The following is a 17,638-nucleotide window of genomic DNA, read 5'->3' on the forward strand; positions in this document are numbered from 1 at the left end:
GTCAGGAGATGTTCTTGAAAGGGAAGGGTGTTTCTTGGAACAACATAGATTAAAATCTTTCACAATTTCAGATTCTTTGAGTTATAGATCATCCTCAGAAATCTGACTTCTGAGGGAGATTGGAGTCTACTTTGGTACTGTGCAAGAGTCTTGCTACATGGATAATTATAATTTCTTATTGACGCCAAGTAGCTTTCTTTCTGGTTTTGGAGTCAGTCCAACCAAAATGATATAATACCTAACAGTTTAAACTTAAGGTAAGAAACTAAAAGTAAAATACTGCAAAAAACACATGCAAAAATTAACTCTTTCTGGGAAGAAGTAGCAATGCCAACAATGTTTAAAGGTACAAAGTAAGATGCTCAGGTGTCTTGTGCCCTTTAGTCTATGTAGAAATAGACTTTTGTTTAAAAATGTCTATCAGGTTTGTTACATGGATGTATTTTTTTTTCTTTAAGAAGGTTTAAGAAAGATATTCTTACAGAGTTATTTAAGGGTGCTTGAAATAAGAAAAAGGAAGAAAGTGGAATTTTATCATCTTATTTTAACTGTTGCTATTCCTTCATGCAGTCTAGGTATAGGGACTGCTCAAGCCCTTTTGAAAGAACACATTCACCAAATGTCTCACCCACAGAAGTTCCAAGTCACTCAAATTCTGCTCAGGCCAAGAGAAATTTCCATTTCTCACTAAACTTTGAGTTTTTGCCTTGAAAGAAAAATTTTCTGTGTTTATTTAATTTGACAAGAAATTGTTTTCTCCTTAAACAGAAACAATGTGAGGAAAGATTCTTATTCCCAGTCAGGAGAGGCAGGAAGAACTTTTTAGATATGGCTCATCATCTATGATGACTTTAAACTTTTCTATAAATATATAAGTGTCCCTCCTCCATTGTGAGATGGTTGCCCTACTCTAAGTATAAGCAGAATTTATATTTGATTAATGGATAGGCAGGACCAGTTTTCCGTTGAATGACTTCCAAGCCTTGGTCGGACAGCACTGTGTGGCTGTAAGGTTTCTCCTGTGGCAGTCAGTAAGGAAGTCTTTGCTGTAGTGTTGGAAGTGTGTCTACTCATAAATAATGTGCCTAGACATTGGGTCTAAGCTGTTAAAAAATCTGTCTTCCAAAAGAACAACTTGGATTATCTTTAGCTCTAGGCAGGGAGGGGACCTTTGAATTCTTGAAATACATTGTCTGCTAAGTATGTCTTCATTTACTGGAAACCCTGAGCTCTGTCAGATAGTTAATGTATCAATATGATTTTTAGTAAAGACATAGAACTGTGATACCAGCTGACCTCTGGAGGGACTGAGGAGCTGAGGTGAGCTGTATGGGTGATCTACCATGTTTATGTGACTGACAATAGAAATGCTGGATTTCAGGGTTTGGCTGAGTATCCTTTGTTGAAAACATTTGCTGTATATTTCAAAATGTCGTTGCTAGAAGAATTAATCACTAATCACAAAAGTGAGGTCACACCACTAGGAGAGGTCAAGTAGAAACATTTACTTGGTACTTCCCTGGCTCTTTTCTGAATACATTTTCCATTGCTCACTTAAACATTTATTCTTTGCTGCATATGCAATGACTGTGGTTGTCAGACCTTATTCCACTTCCGTGAGAATTGAATCTCAAGATGAGTTTGGGCATCAATAAACAAAACCAGAAAGGAGAGGAAAAGGGCTAGAGAAAGAAGGAGAGGGGGTAGTATCCAACCTCCTGTCTTTGACAACTTGTAGTGTTCCTGCTTTTGTTTGACTCCTACTTATTACCAGTTCTAGATGTATGGATGAAGAAACCTCCAAGATGAGCTCAGTCTCAGCTACTGTTCAGAATCAAGATTCTGAGTGGCTGCTACCTAGCTAATTCCAGCCATTCCCAGCTTTGTGAGCAAGATAAATGATTGTCATTTGGGCCACCGCTTAGGCATAATTTGTCAATCTGCAATAGATATCCAGAACAGGTTAAGGGACCAGGAATGGAGAGGTATAATCTCATCTCTGAATGGATGACTGTGGAGCGCCGCTGCCGCACCCTAAAGATGGCGCTGGCCGGCCTTGCCACCTTGGAAGCAAACAGGTCCTTATTTGGTGAGGAGGTTGAGCCCATCAGCGGTATGTTCTCTGTTACAACTCTGTAGCCTATGACTGTGCAGAGTGTGGTGTGGGCTCATGGGGCAGCTCGGCTAAGGGTATATAGTCACACTCCGGGGCCAGGACGGGGGTGGGGGGGGAACACCCTTGCATTCACTGTAACTTGCAACTCCTGAGTAAACTGCTGCTGGAAGGAACTGGTGTGCTTGTCTTTCTTCCTGCTGGTCAGGGTGATCGGCGGGGTACAGATGACTCCAGAAAGCTCAATAGTCTTTGAGGTCATGTTTAGTAATGACACAAAGGACAATGAGAAAAAGTTGTTGGATGCTGGAAGAAAGGAGACACTTGCTATGCAGTGAAGTCTGAAAACACATTTGTCTTGAGAACATACTGACCTCACAGATTTGAATAATTAGATTTCTAGGTAGGGTATTGAAACTGTCAACTTTTGGCTGAGTATAAGATAAAGATAAAGAGAAATGAGTCACAAGTGTACATGTTCAATTTTCACTCAAAAATTAGAGATCTAGCAAAAGGGTCAGAACTTTCATATTTGAAAATAAAACTGTCTCTGTCCTCCACCAGAGGGCAAAAGATTCTAAAATTAAGATACAGACACAGACTAGAGATTATTTGCAGAATGAGTCTTTGAATTCTTTTTAAAGTTGTATAACAACAAATCCTTTCTGCTAATGAAAGACTTTTAAAGATCTTAAGCTGCCCCTATTAGACCTTTTCTATTAAAAAAAAAAAGAACTTGAAGAATCTTATTGTTTCACAATGGTCTCATAGATGACCTAGGATGGAGAAGTGCTAATCTGAGGGAAGATATATGTTTAGTGACTTTCCCCTAACAGTATGAATGCCAATAAGATCATAAGAAACACAAAAAATTTCAGAGAGTTTTACTAATAGGAATATTGTCAGTTTGGAGAAAAATGGAGAGAGAGAGAGATAGTGTAAAGTATCAGTACATGTTTTCTTTTATTCCTTTGTAGCTATCACAGGGCATGAGATCAAACCCAGAACCCAGGATTACAGTAGGGAAGTACCCTGCTACTGACACATATTCTCAGCTCTTTAAATAGTCTCAAATGAAAAGAAAGTTTGCCTTTTTAACAGACCAAGGCAATTTCTCATCTGGAAAAACCAGTGGATTTTTATAGAAAAGGAAAGAGCAATTAACATGAAGAACCAAGAGTAAGGAGCAGGGAAGGTTTGGCAGAATACAGCAAGCCTACATTCAAGCCTCGAGATTGACAATGGTACACATCTGGATGTTAGAACTGCTGTGCTACTGCCTGCTGTGTACAGTACAGTTTCATCTTCTGACTATATCTGTTGGGACCTCTGTCCTATCTATGGACCAGTGTTATATATTGAGAATGGGGTAAAGAATTTGAGAATTATTTTCTTCACTTCATATATGTTGTTATTGGGAGAAATAGTAGTCAGTATAATGTCCCAAGGACACTTACTTATCCCTCAATAATCTTACTTAAATGAGCATGTGGACTCTGGGATCCTGAACCTTATGACTGGATGCAAAGGGTATGGGTGAGGATTTTCAAAGTGCTGCAGAGGACTGAGAAGATGAGTGAAGTTTGAACAGGCAGGGTGTACCCTAAGTTTCCTTAGTTGAGTTTTTAAAGATAGAGATGAAGATAGATGAATGAGAAGTACTGATTATATTTTGTGTGTGTGTGTGTGGGGGGAATTCTCTAACCTAGGCTAACCTTTAACATCCTATGTAGCTGAAGATAGCCTTGAACTTCTGATCTGCTTCCACCTCTGAGGCCAGGGTAACAGGCATTTTATGTCATTCTGCCTTACTGTAGTATTGGGAGTCTAACCTTGGGGCTTTTGAATTCAGGCCAACACTCTGGACCAACTGAGGTATATCCACAGACCACAAGAAGATAATTTTCAAATTGACAAATAAAAACTTATATATAGTGTGTAACATGATTTAAAGTTTGAATACACTGGACTAGGATAGCTTAATTGACCTAATTAGCATATGAATTTCTTTACCCAGAGATTGAGCTTTGTGGTGGGAACAAGGAAAACCCATGTTCTCAGTCCTTTTCCAAATACATTGCTGTTGACCATAGTTGCCATGTTTGTAGATCCCTTAGACTTATGCTCTCATCTGAAATGGGATTTTGTCTTTGATGAATGGACATCTTGTCAACCTGGTACTCTGCTTCCTTTGTCTTCTCCCTCACTACTCATTTCTACTCTATGAGACTGGACACCACTAGTACACAGATGTCATCTAACTTAAGTTTTCTTTCCTGGTGGTCAGTCTAAGAGTGAGTATTTGTAGACAGCTGAGACATCTAGTGGTAGAGGCAGAGTCTAAACCTCTGATAGTCATGCCCTGCCCTCAACCCCTCAACTCCTCCTACACCAGCTCTCATGCTTCATCTGTAGAAGCTTATGAGTTTGCCTCAAAACACTATGGAACAGACTGAGACCAACATTGGCTAGTTAGTACTTGGGGTAAGTTTGCTTGTATTTGTTGGGGTTTTGGAGACATGGACACATGATGTTTGAATCTGCTGATGTCAGAAAGTCAGAGGCTTGTGTGGAACAAGGCATGGGGAAAAGATGTCAAAATCACCCACTGTTAGGTGGCTCCTGCTGCAGCCTAGGTTTCTTAGGAAAGTTACTATAATATGTAGTTATTTGAGAGCGTTGCTGGGATCAGCTATTCCAGGAAGAAAAAAAGCTGAGAAGGTATAGGGACGTTGTAAGGTCCCTACAAACATGGTGTGTTATTTGAACTCACTGAAAAAGATGTCTCTGGGAATGTGGTTGCCCTCCACATTCAGACCTAAGTATGTTTGTCTCAAAATCCTTGAAGGTCCCTTGTATGGTCTCGGGATGGACCCCCAACTCCAATTCTGAGATAGAGAAGGAGAACAGCTAATCACCCTAAGAGCAAAAACATGTCCTTGAGGAGAACCAGTGTAGTCACCAGTGGGTACATATGAACCAGGTCTCTGGAAGAGAGGAAAGGAGCCTGGGTAGATAGAGGAGTTGGACGGCAAGAGGAATAACAGGACCAAAAGTTCTGATCAGAGTCCAACATGTATATTAAATCTGAGAATTCAGTAGTTAGGGGAAACTCCAGTAAACCAGGATCTCGTGGCCAAATTAGCATCTTGATGTTCCATCCAGGAGGCAGGTACAACAGCTCAGCAGGGCGTAGCTCCTAGCAGGAACTTCAACCAAGGCAGAAAAGTGGCAAACAAAAGAGCTTTGTTTATCTCAGGAAGCCTCACCCTGGGTGGAGTGGCTGCTTTGTGAAAAGGTGAGGTCCAATTCAGCCAGCTTTTGGCTGACTGAATTAACAAAACTGAAGGCAAGCCATTTCTTGTAGTTGGCACTATATTCATTCTGTGATACAGAGGTGCCTGCCCTTGCAAAGGGGAGGAAGTTCATCCATGGGAAAGAGCTCCAGCTGATGCCTCAACTTCCCAATTTAGTTTCTGATGGATGTTGTGAGTTATGAGTACTCAATTTGCTGATGTCATTTCTACTATTGTGGTTTTTGTTTGTTTGTTTGTTTGTTTGTTTTTAACTTAAAAGCCTCACTTGAGGGGACACTCTGCTTTGCCTGAAACTTCTTCTCTTGAGAATTTCAATTGGTTGCTTCAATGGGACTTCCTTAGACAAGTTACACTGTATACTTTGAGTACATGATTTGATTTGATCTCTCTCTCTCTCTCCCTCTCCCTCTATCCCCCTCTCTCTCTCTCTTTCTCTCCTCTTTAACTTTGGCTTACAATATACTTAATAAACTCACTCAAATAAAAAAAACCCCACATGATTCTTTGGATGATACAGAACACAACTGGCTGTAGCACAAGCAGAACATGCATGTAATAAAGCCTCTATTTGGTAACTGAAATAGGAAAACCCAGCCTACACTGGGTAGTATTACCTCTAGGCAGCTGGCCTTGGGCTGTATAAGAACCATTGCCGAATATGGATGAGTCTGGAAGCAAGCTAGTCATACTTCTTCATTGTTTTTGCATTGGTTTCATTTCTTGGCTTTCCTTGATGATAATCTGTAACCTGTATGAAGAAATAAAACCTTTTCACTCTAAGTTGCTTTTGGTTGGTGTTTGTCACAGCAACAGAGAGCAAGCTAGAATGATAGCAGCCGCTGTGTCCCATTCTGAACACTTTTACTATCCTTTTCTGAAATGTTCCTCTGGATTTGTCTGTCAAGGGATGGTCAGCTACATTGAACAGTTCTTGAAGAATAGCTTGAACTCCAGGAGGAACAATTCATATTATCTGTAAGAGGCTTAGAATTGCTTTGGCATGTAAGTACCTGTGTTTGTCAGTGATGAGGAGAGGTTTGTTATTGGAGAGACAAATGCACAGGGAAACATTTCATAGGCTGACAATTTCCTCAACCCCTCTTTCCTCTTTCTATAAAATATAAAGCTTCCCATAAAAATTAGGAGTCTAATCAGAATGGTACACTCCACTCAACAGGGACAGGTTTAATTGGGAAATCCGCTTAATCAGGACATCTCCCAGGGAACTGATTTAAGCCAGATGATACATAATGGCTATGATTGCAGCTTTAAAGGGGGTGGTAATTCTCTTTAATTGAGCACTTTTGGGTAATTTAATGCTAGGTGTATACAAGTGTGTATGCATGTGTGGCCTGTATGGTTTGACTTGTTTTTTTTTTTTCTTTAGTGTATATACACTGACCCCCTTGGACCAGTTCATATTTCCAAGATAAAGGTATTTAAGTCCTTGGCAAAGACCCACTTGTTCTTTTCAGCCATCTGGGATTTGGCTGTACCAACCCATTTCCCAGTATAGTCTGGACTGCTTAGCATTGTTTTAGAGAAATGTTTTCAAGTGGCAGGAAAGATCTCATTTCTGATATTTGATTCTTAGCTTTTCTTGACTTCTCCTAGGACCTGATGTGAATGAAAGATTATAGGTTGACTTAATTTCTGGGAGGTAGGCAGCATTTGAGAAGGACCGATTACAGTGCAATGACAGATATGTCATGTTTTTGAAATATCCATTTGTCAGAGAAAGACATTCACATAAGGAAACAGATAACGGATGTCAACATTGACCATAGTTGTCTCTATTTTCTCCTGAGCTTTTAGGATGTACAATTTTATGCTTTTATGGGCATACAATTGAGTATAGCTCTCACTTCATATTACACTGTACTGTTGATCAAGGCATTCCAGTTTCCAAATTATTTCTGTACTTCTCCAGTTATAAGTTTATTTCCTTTCATCCCATAGCCACTGGCATCTTTTTTCTGCCATCACAATTAATGTGTTTAATATATGCTTGATAAGCATTTATTATCAACCCTATATGTGTAGTACTGGATGCACCAATGAACACTCCATGTGAGTGCTATGAAATGAAGCCAGGTCCTTTGCAAGAATACTGCCAGAAAAGCTCTGTTTGCTGATATCTTGTAAAATCCATAGATGCTGCTTTATATATGGCTTAAAATGTAAGCAATGAGCCATCCATGAAGTTAGGCTTGGGATCAATTTCAATTCATATGTATTTCAAGTGCTTTAGTAGAGGACACAAGAAACATGAAGCCTAGCTCAGAATGTTCTGAAATATCCACTAAGATGAAATGTTATGGAGCCCATTCTGCCCTTTGACCCAATACCTATTAGAACACCATTTCTCTCTATAACTCTGTTTTTGTCTTTCCCTTTATCTTTCCTTGTTTTTTCACCCTCCCATCCTGTGCTTTTTTGAGACAGGATCTCACTATGTAGCATAAGCTGGCTTGGAGTGTCCTGCAGAGTCTGCATCTCTCAAGATCAGATTGCAATTCTCTGGGTTTGAATGTGTCCTACCTTGTTTTCTTTAGAAGAACTATGTAGTGGTGGTCTAGTTTTAATTTAATTGTCAAGAGCTTTCTCTATTTCTCCATAGCCCACCTCTTCAGGTGTAATCTATGTACCTCCTCATCCCTGTCTACTAGAAAGAGGTGGCTTCTTTTCCTAAACCACTTCCCCAGAATTTCTAGACCTTAGTCATCTAGGTGGCTATGTTCAATGGGAAGCCAACTTGAATAGTGTTCTACAGTACGTCCCTTCCCTGCTCACAAAGGTGACAGCAGAGGATGCATTCCTGTATCTGCAGCCACAGGTCCCAGTTAGTATTTTCTTTCCTATGATCTAATCCCCTCTTTGTTTTGGTGACATTTTATTTCCTGCTGCTCCTTTTAGAGGATGGATGACAATAGCAGCACTTTTGGCTTTCACTGGATCTTTTTTTTTTTTTTTTTTTTTTTTTTATTTCTGGAACACTCTTTTCAGTAAATTCTTTTTAATTTCTTGGTTGTGACACCTATTTCATGTTAAGACCCTGGCTGATAAACTTGGTACATGGTCCAGCTAGGTCCTACATATTGGCATCTTTTCAAGCTTTGGAAACATGATAAGCTTAAGGCAGTACTTTCCTACTTCTTGGAGTCTGGTTACAGATTTTCTGGCTTTGGCTCATCTCAGACATGAGTATTACAATTTAAAGAGGACAGCAGACAATTTGAAGAATCCTTAAGAGAGCTCATTGATGGGAGTTCTGCTTTATAATTCTACGGTTGTGTAGATCCTTTGGCCATGAATGCTTCAGTCAAATTGAACCACACGTAAGAATCTTACAGGTGTCATGTATTTTTCTAGGATTTGTTCAGAAACCAGGTGAGGATTCTCTAGTGGAGTTTCATTCTCCATACCTTAACTTCAGACTTAAAACTTCTTAATAAAAAAGAAAGCCATGAACCGGGCAGTGGTGGCACACGCCTTTAATCCCAGCACTTGGGAGGCAGAGGCAGGCGGATTTCTGAGTTCGAGGCCAGCCTGGTCTACAGACTGAGTTCTAGGATAGCCAGGGCTACACAGAGAAACCATGTCTCGAAAAATCAAAAAAAAAAAAAAAAAAAAAAAAAAAAAAAAAAAAAAAAAAAAAAAAAAAAAAGCCATGAATTTGAAGGAGAATGTGAAGGTGTATATGGAAGGGTTTGAAGAAAGGGAAAGAAGAAATATTGTAATTATATTATAACAAATAATTAGTTATATTATATTATATTATAACTAATAATTATTTGGTGGTTTTGGGAACCACCAAAGTGAGCTCATCTGGTACTCTTGGACTTTTTAAAAATGACCACTTGTAAAGTTGACAATGAGAGGCTGGAGAATCTTAGAATTTAAAATGAGGGCATTTAATACAAATGTATGGTGTATAACCTTTACCTAAAGGACATGGAGGGCCGCTGTAGCCAGCCAGAAATATAAAATAGCCTGTTCCAGGAACTGAGAGCCTCAAGGCTCTGGTTCCCGATACCTGCTCCTCCTGGCTGATCCATTATGAGGGCGGAACTAAGAATGAAGGTCTACTGGTTTATGAGACTCTCCACCCTGTTGGCCAGTAGATGAAGATTGCATTCCTAGAATGAATGTGTTCCCCTCCCTAACTGAATACTTTGGGTTGGGTCCCTCTGAAAGTTTCCACTGTTTATGTTGTTTCCTGGGTAACCCTCTCTCCCTGCCCCCAACTTGTGGGTTAAATACCCCACACTTCTTGTGTCAGGCTCGAAGTCTGGCCAGCATGGTCACGAGATCGACCCCAGTGTCGAACTCTGGCCAGCATGGTCACGAGATCGACCCCAGCGTCAAACTCTGGCCAGCAAGGTCATGAGATAGACCCGGTACCGGTATCCCCAATAAACCTCATGTGATTGCAGCAAGTTCGGTCTCTCGTGAGTCATTGGGTGGTCGCATCATCCCGAGACTTGAGTAAGGATCTCCCCAGTTCCGGGGGTCTTTCAACACCAAATCATACCCTTAGTGCCATGCACACTCGTCTACTCCAGTCACATCCAAACTATCGGGGGTAAAATCCTGATTAAGGATAAGAGGCAATAAGGATCCAAAAGGAGTTCTGTGCCTCCTGGATATTCAGACAGTTGCTGGTATCTCCTAACTCAGACGTGTTCCAGATCAGTCTTTCCAATCGTCAACACGCCCTCATAATTAGGCATAAAGGTACCCCAAGAAATGATTCGTAAATGGCTAAGATTGGACATTGTTTCCTGGCCAACACAATGTTACCAACCTATCCTAGTTTAATACCAAGCTGTCCATAACTTGGAATTTCTCTCAAGGAATCTCCCTTGCCAGAGCTGGCAACAGAGGTCAAGCACATTCCTTAAGGCAGTTAGAAATGTTTTACATACTAGAGAGTAATGAAGGGCTTCCACTCAAGGACATTAGCTAGAAGTGTTAGGTCGGAACTCCCCACTACTTGCCTCCAGAAGAACCATAGACTTAGCATAGGAATATCAAAATACCTCAACAGGGAGGGATCCACTCCTCTTCCTCCTGCTTCACACTTAGCTACCAGACCCTGCTGACCTTGGTGTGGAGGTCACTTGCCTACGTGACCTCAGTCTTGGGTCCCCTGCTGTAACTCCCACCTGCCTACGTGACTCTTGTCATCTGCCCTGCTTGCTGTATGGTATTTAAGCCTGAATTTCACCTTATACAAATACATTCAGATTCAACAAACCCTTGTGTCGGCTCTGTTTGTCATTCTTCACCCTATGCCTTGTTGACCTGACTAGGACCCCGTTTCTCCCGTGGGTTGAGGGAGGCCCAGATTGGCCAGCCTGCGGCACCTTAGGAGTATAGTTTTTATGCTATTTTGATGGTAAGTCAATGCCATACATTTTCATAAAAACCTTTCCAATGTTGTAGTTACAGTAAAACAAGACAGGATATATTAATTTATCATTGACTCAGAAAAACTATCTCATTTTCATGAGTCATGGCTGCATAAAAAAGTTTTTGCAGCAAAAGCACTTGAAATGAAGATTTTAGGGCATAGCTCAATAGTGGCAAAAAAGACTTTGTCTTAGAGTCATATTTTGTCTTTGCAACAAGCATAAGTTATAATATACTACTATGATTTCCTTTGATGCTGTGATTAGTGGCAATAAATTGTACTTTGAGGGATGTAAGAAAGAACAATATCACAAAGATGATGGAGGAGCACCCTCCTGATGAACTCCAGCTGTTTCTGTCAATGAAGCCATCCACTGTCACTATCATAGCTCATGATCCCCATGTAGAACAGTTAAAAGTCCCATGTCATTCCTTTATGTAGTTTTCTACCTCCTTGCTTAAGGTAGGCATGGGATCATCTCAGCTAGTTCCCCCAAGGAGTACCCTACATATGAGTGACGTATCAGTTCAATCTTTCCCTGAGGCTTTGCATTCTCTCAGGAGATTTGTTTGGGATCTCCATCATATGATTTATGGTAGGAATGAAGAGTGTGTTTTCCACTCATCCACAGAGAAAAGGAACCAGCTTCCAACAGACTCATCATCTACCGTCTTCGGCATTGTGTCTGAGGCAGATCCCTGCGTCCATAGGTTGATAGGTGGAAAGAACGTCACCTGCAGTGATGAGAGATCTGAATAGTGAACTGCTTTTTTGTGCTAGGATTTGAAAAGTTGATTGATGCTTCCTTGTTCTCTATTTTTGAGTGTAGTGCTAATTCAGTTGTAAAGGAAACAATCACAGTTGATATTTTTTAAAAATGTCTTTGGGTATAACATAGAATAATAAACTTGGCTGGGTGTTTGGTAGATCTAATAGCTAACCCTTGTGTCTTAAAAAAAGACAGTGTCTAAATCATCCCAGACAAATTGAAGCCCACAAAATCCTTTTAAAAGATAGTGTTAGTATTTATTGGTAATTGATGTTAAAGTTTTGTCACCATTATCAAGAATGCTTTTATGGGGTTAACTGACATCCTTCAGATTACAACTATTTCCCTTCTTCAATGGTGAGGAAAGTCACCTTTGAATCTAATATATTCCATTATCCTTATAACTATGGAGATTGCTGCTTTTCATCTGACCTCATGACCCTATTCTACCTGCTGTCCAGCCTAGTGCTCACCCTTTATCTCTCCTCTCTTTATCCTTCCCTTTTTACCACAATTCATTGATTTTTAATTTTATAATTTTAATAATTTTATTAGATTATTTTTAAGTTTAGGAATAAATGCATCTTGTAGGTATATAGTTGTATTAATATACTAACATGTTTTATAGTATTATGGTCAAAGTTAAACTTGTATCTTTTTTAACATCAGCATTCATATTTATAAGGTAAATGTCAATTCTCTAAACAAGGAGTCTCTGTAGACATAGAATCTTGTGACCTTCTTGGAACTTAGAAAATCTATTGTCTAATTGGGGAAGAAAATTAGACAAGATTTAGAAAACACAAAGAAGGTAGAGAGAGAAGAGAGAGAGAAAATATGGTGAATGTGTGTTCTGTCCAAGACAGTTTCAAAATAAAATTTTGTATTTGGGAGGATAAGTCACTAACCTTGGTTGGATTTATTTTCATATTTACCAGGAATCAACTTCACAATATTGGACTTCATCAATGGGAGTAGTTCAAGAGAGTCTGACTTAAGTATGGAAGGAAATGTTTACACATGTTACCACCATGAGACAAATAACTATGAGGTTACACCATTTAAAAGGAGACAGATGAATGACCAAGGAAAGTTACCTAACCACTGGCTCTTGACTTTGTTACTGAACTTGAGACAAGTTCTTGCTATGTAGCCTAGGCTGACCACCAACTTTCAATCTTCCTGGCTCAGTTTTCCAATTATAGGCAGGTATCATCACACATGGTAACCCTGGGTCTTTAAAACTCAGGTCCAGATGTGCTAAGTTGGAATAGGAGGGAGGCAAGTGGAGAAATTGAGAGAAAAGGAGGGAGGGAGGGAGAAAGAGAGAGAGGGAGAGAGGGGGAGTAGGGTTTCTCGTAAATAAGAAGGTATGCACATGAGCTAGATATAGTTGCAGATGTTGGCTAGTTCTGGTTTGATGAAATTAACCTGGTTCATGGCCTCTGATGGCGTTATTTTTAGGAGGAAGTCAGAAAGAAATCATCCAGGAAATCTGTGTGATGAGATCATTAAACATTTCAGTGAAAGATACCCTTGCAATTAATTTCATTTGCACCATGCATGCTTATGAACTGCTGTATTTGTTGGGATGTTGTGAAAAGGTCAAAACTAATTATATATTTGTTATGATGAGCTGAGAATTCTAGCTGTCATCTGTTATTTTGGTTCCCTAGAGACAATATCGACTCTATTCCATCTCTGCATTGGAATTTTTAGTGTGATTTGTTAAAGCTTTAATGAAAATGTTTCTTTCATTGCTGCAATTTGGTTTATTATGCTTAATGTCACAAAATTACTTTTAAATCTTGGGATGACTATAAAAATTGGTCTAATTTTAGTTTGTTGCTCTAGGTATGGAATTTATCATAAAGATATGGAAAATTTTCTTTCTTCAGAAATACTCTATTCTAGAAAGTATGAAAGTATGGAAGACATGATTAACACATTCAATATTCTCTCTGGTGTTGAGTGCTTGCATATCTTTCTTTCGTGTATGTTTTCTCTTCCAGAAATTATTCTATGTATCCATGCTCTTACTGAGGATTTTATCTTTGTATGTTTATCGTGCACAGATGGAGATACAAACTTAGGCAAAATTCAACGGCTTCCACAATTATGCTCTATAAAAATTAAGTATCTCACTAAAACTTCACCTTGGAATTGTGATATGTGATTTTGACTTTCTGAAGAAGTACACCATGTGACACACTGAAGAGATTCACTCTCTTTCAAATAGATACACTGTTTGAAAGTGAATGAACAACTTATGTGAAGTGTCTGAAAGTTAAAAGATATTCAGAGCTACACACTGGGGAGGATTTTTACCCAGCAGGAAGTTTACAATCTTGTTTGTCACACAAGATAGCCACAAAGGGTGTGGGGCCTGAGATCATGCCATTTGTATGTTTAAAGTATGCCAGAAATGTCTTGCCTTAGAATTGAAAATGTTTAAAATGTAAGTTGAGAACACTAATGGAAGTAGTTTGCAGACCACTTGATGGAAAGTGGGTATAATTAAATACGAGGGCTTAGAAATGACCTTTTATTATTTAAATTTCTTGGCAATCCATAACTACACAGAAATGCTTCCAGATAACAGCAATAGCCATCTATCCATCCATCCATCCATCCATCCATCCATCCATCCATCCATCCATCCGTCTGTCTGTCCGTCCGTCTGTCTGTCCATCCAGCCACCCATCCATCCACATCCATCTATCTATCTATCTATCTATCTATCTATCTATCTATCTATCCACCTATCATCTGTTTATATATAGCTATCTATTATCTATCATATATCTCTACCATCTGTTTATCATCTATCAATATCTATATCTATCTATCCATCTATCTAATATCTAACTTTCATATCTATATCTATCTGTTATCTATCATCTAATATCTATCATATATCTATATCTATCTATTATCTATCTATCTATTCTATGAAGAGATAGTGGGAAAGGGCTAATTTCTCCATGAATAGTTCTTTAAAAATTGAAAATAAATTTGAACTTAGGTAAAAAGCTAAGACTGGCATTTTGAACGTCTAGAATTTAGAGTCTGGAAGATTTAAGGAAGAATCATGATTTTTCTCAATAAACACTCTGGGCTCCTTGGCTACTTTTCTTATATTAATGGTTTATTTGTCTGTGATGGAGACTATAACTTGATGTTCTATCTTCATGTGTTGAGGCTGAGCAGGCACATGAGATTGTGTATACTCGGGACAAACTTGAAGGTTGTGGATGACACTTGGTTTCTAGGAGTTAGGTGTGAATGGGACATGGTTGTGGTGATGTGGCAACAGAACTGCATTGTCATTATTATCAATTTATAGATGACATGGGTTAATGAGAGTGACAAGCTATCTCACTTCCCTGAACATGTTTGTAATTATAAACAATAATGTTTTCTTATGATTACCTTGAATATTATATGCTCGGTGTTGTGAATGAGCAACAAACCATCCAGATGTGGTATAGAGTCATTAAATGAGTGGTAATTATATATTTCATATTATATGATGATATGCCTTTGATATATTACTGAAAGCAGTACCCAGAAGAGAATAGGGGAGCAGGAGGTATTCTCTCTCTCTCTCTCTCTTTCTCTCTCTATCTATCTCTCTCTCTCTCTCTCTCTCTCCCCCTCCCTCTGTCTTTTTCTCTCTCATGCATGCATTATGGTATTATGTATAGTTTTCTTTTAATGTTCAGATGAAATGTCAAGATTACTTTGATGTGCCAGGTGGTGGTGGCCTTTAATCCCAACACTTAGGAGGATTTCTGAGTTCAAGGCCAGCCTGGTCTACAGAGTGAGGTCCAGGACAGCCAGAGCTATAAAGAGAAACCATGGCTCAAAAAAAAAAAAAAAAAAGATTACTTTGATGTTGGTTCTTGACAACCCTGGCTCAAACTGAACTGTAGGCATTCCTTGTTTGTTGGGATCATGGTAGGGCCAAAGGCTCTTTTGGGTCCTGTAGATATAACAAGGAGTGCTCAGCTGTGTTCCCTGCCAGAGTCATACTTGGAAAGGCCAGCAATGGACTCGTGCCAGGGCTGTGAGGGGCTTGAGCTGGGTCCTCAAACTTTATGGTTTTCCTGTAAAGTTGCAGTTACATGTTCCAGACACTGAGATGTGAGATGCGTTGTGTATTGGAGCAATGTGCACCTTGCGGAAGAGGACCTAGAGGCACACCTGATTCTCATTACTGACTTGTTTCCTACTTCCTCATCGAGGGATTTGTTAGGAGCTGAGATACTAAAAGGTTCACTTGTTTGGATCATCAGCCCTCACAGCTGATCTGACCCCAGCTTTTGACTACTTTCCTCATTTCTGATCCTCCCCTTCAGAGTCCCAGTATAAACATAGGAAGAACTGCTGGTCCAGGTCACCTGTCCTCCTATTTGATCAACAGTATAGGTTTGAACTGAATTACTTCACCACTGTAGTTGACACAAAGAGGACATTGGAGGATCAGTGAGAAATATATCTTATGGTTTATTATCTGAGGACTGTTGTAATGGAAAAGATGTTCTTAGCTGTGTAATTTATATAACTGTTTAGGAAAAATTAGACTGGACACTTGGCCATTGAAAGTGATGGGTGATAAGAAGGGCTGGAGAAAAAAAATAAAATGATTGATTGCAAATAAACTCTTATTGTAGTGAAGAGACATCATGGCCAAGACAACTTATAAAAGGGCGTTTAATAGAGGACTTGCTTACAGTTCCAGAGGGTGAGTCCATGACCGTCATGGCAGACAGCATGGCAGTAGGCAGGAAGACATGGCACTGAAGCATATAAACTGTGGAGCTTACAGCAACAACTTGGAGAGAGAGAAGGAGGGAGAGACTGGGCCTGGCATGGCATTTTTGAAACCTCAAAGCCAACTCCCAAAGACATACCTCCTCCAAAAAGGCCATACCTCTTAACTCTTCCTAAGTAACTCACCAACTGGGGATCAATCATTCCGATACATGCGCCTGTGTAGACCATTCTCACCCAATCCACCACACAACACATCAGATAATATCTGTTCATACATCTTTTTTCAGTTTTCTGCTAATTGAGGAGACTCTTGAGAGATGAATACATTTCTCTTAATGGACATTGGGAAGTTAAAGCTTAATAGCAAGGTCCTCTGACACACCTGTGAACTGGCAGAAGGATCCTCATCTCTCAAGCCAGCATCCAAGTTTCTGGAATTCTAGAAGTTCTCTTTTCAGGGTGGTTTAGTCATTTACCCGAGGCTTATGGGACTTTGTATTACTACTTATATGTGTAGGATATCCACCTTCCTTCTGGTGAATTTACTCTTTCTATTTTCCCTTTCTTTCACAGAGAATTTTAAAAACCACAGCGTGAGTACTTTTCTTATACAGCAACAAACCTGAGGATTAAATCTATGTTTGAAGCCCACGCCTGTCTATTAATTCTCTCTTAATCTCTGTAGGAAGCCCCTTTCCCCAGAGTCACCAGCAGGTTTGTGGAAAGTCTTGCTGCACAGCATGAATACTCCTTTGTTTGGAGATGATGGACCATTTAATATCTGTCTTCCTTTCATTGCTCTAGGCTAGAAGAATAAACTATTAATGAATTCAAGAAAGAACACTGTAACTTTTGCCTTTTTAAGTTGATGTTCCAACTAGGTTTCAGTCATTTTGGGGTGAATCTGATGCAGTATATGTTTTGAAACTCGTGGACTTGATGTGCCTCTAAAGAAAGACCTGCATGGCAGCTACCAGGTAGACCTTTCCCTGAATGGACATTGTTACTCGATTCAGTATTTATCACTTGAAGCAATTACAGAATTCCCTTGATAAAGAGACCATCTTTATCCATTTTAGTTAAGACAAAGAGTTAAGTTAGAGGCAAATCTGCTAAGGTAGAAAATAAAAAGTCTGGTCAGGTCAACTTTACGTTTATTTAATTCTCTTTAAGTAGCCCGCCTTACTTCCTTCCCTTTTCCTTTTGAGTGAGAAGTCAGAGCCCCAGATGAGTGTTCAACTCAC

Source organism: Mastomys coucha, unplaced genomic scaffold, assembly GCF_008632895.1.
Source record: "Mastomys coucha isolate ucsf_1 unplaced genomic scaffold, UCSF_Mcou_1 pScaffold12, whole genome shotgun sequence".
NCBI lineage: Eukaryota > Metazoa > Chordata > Mammalia > Rodentia > Muridae > Mastomys > Mastomys coucha.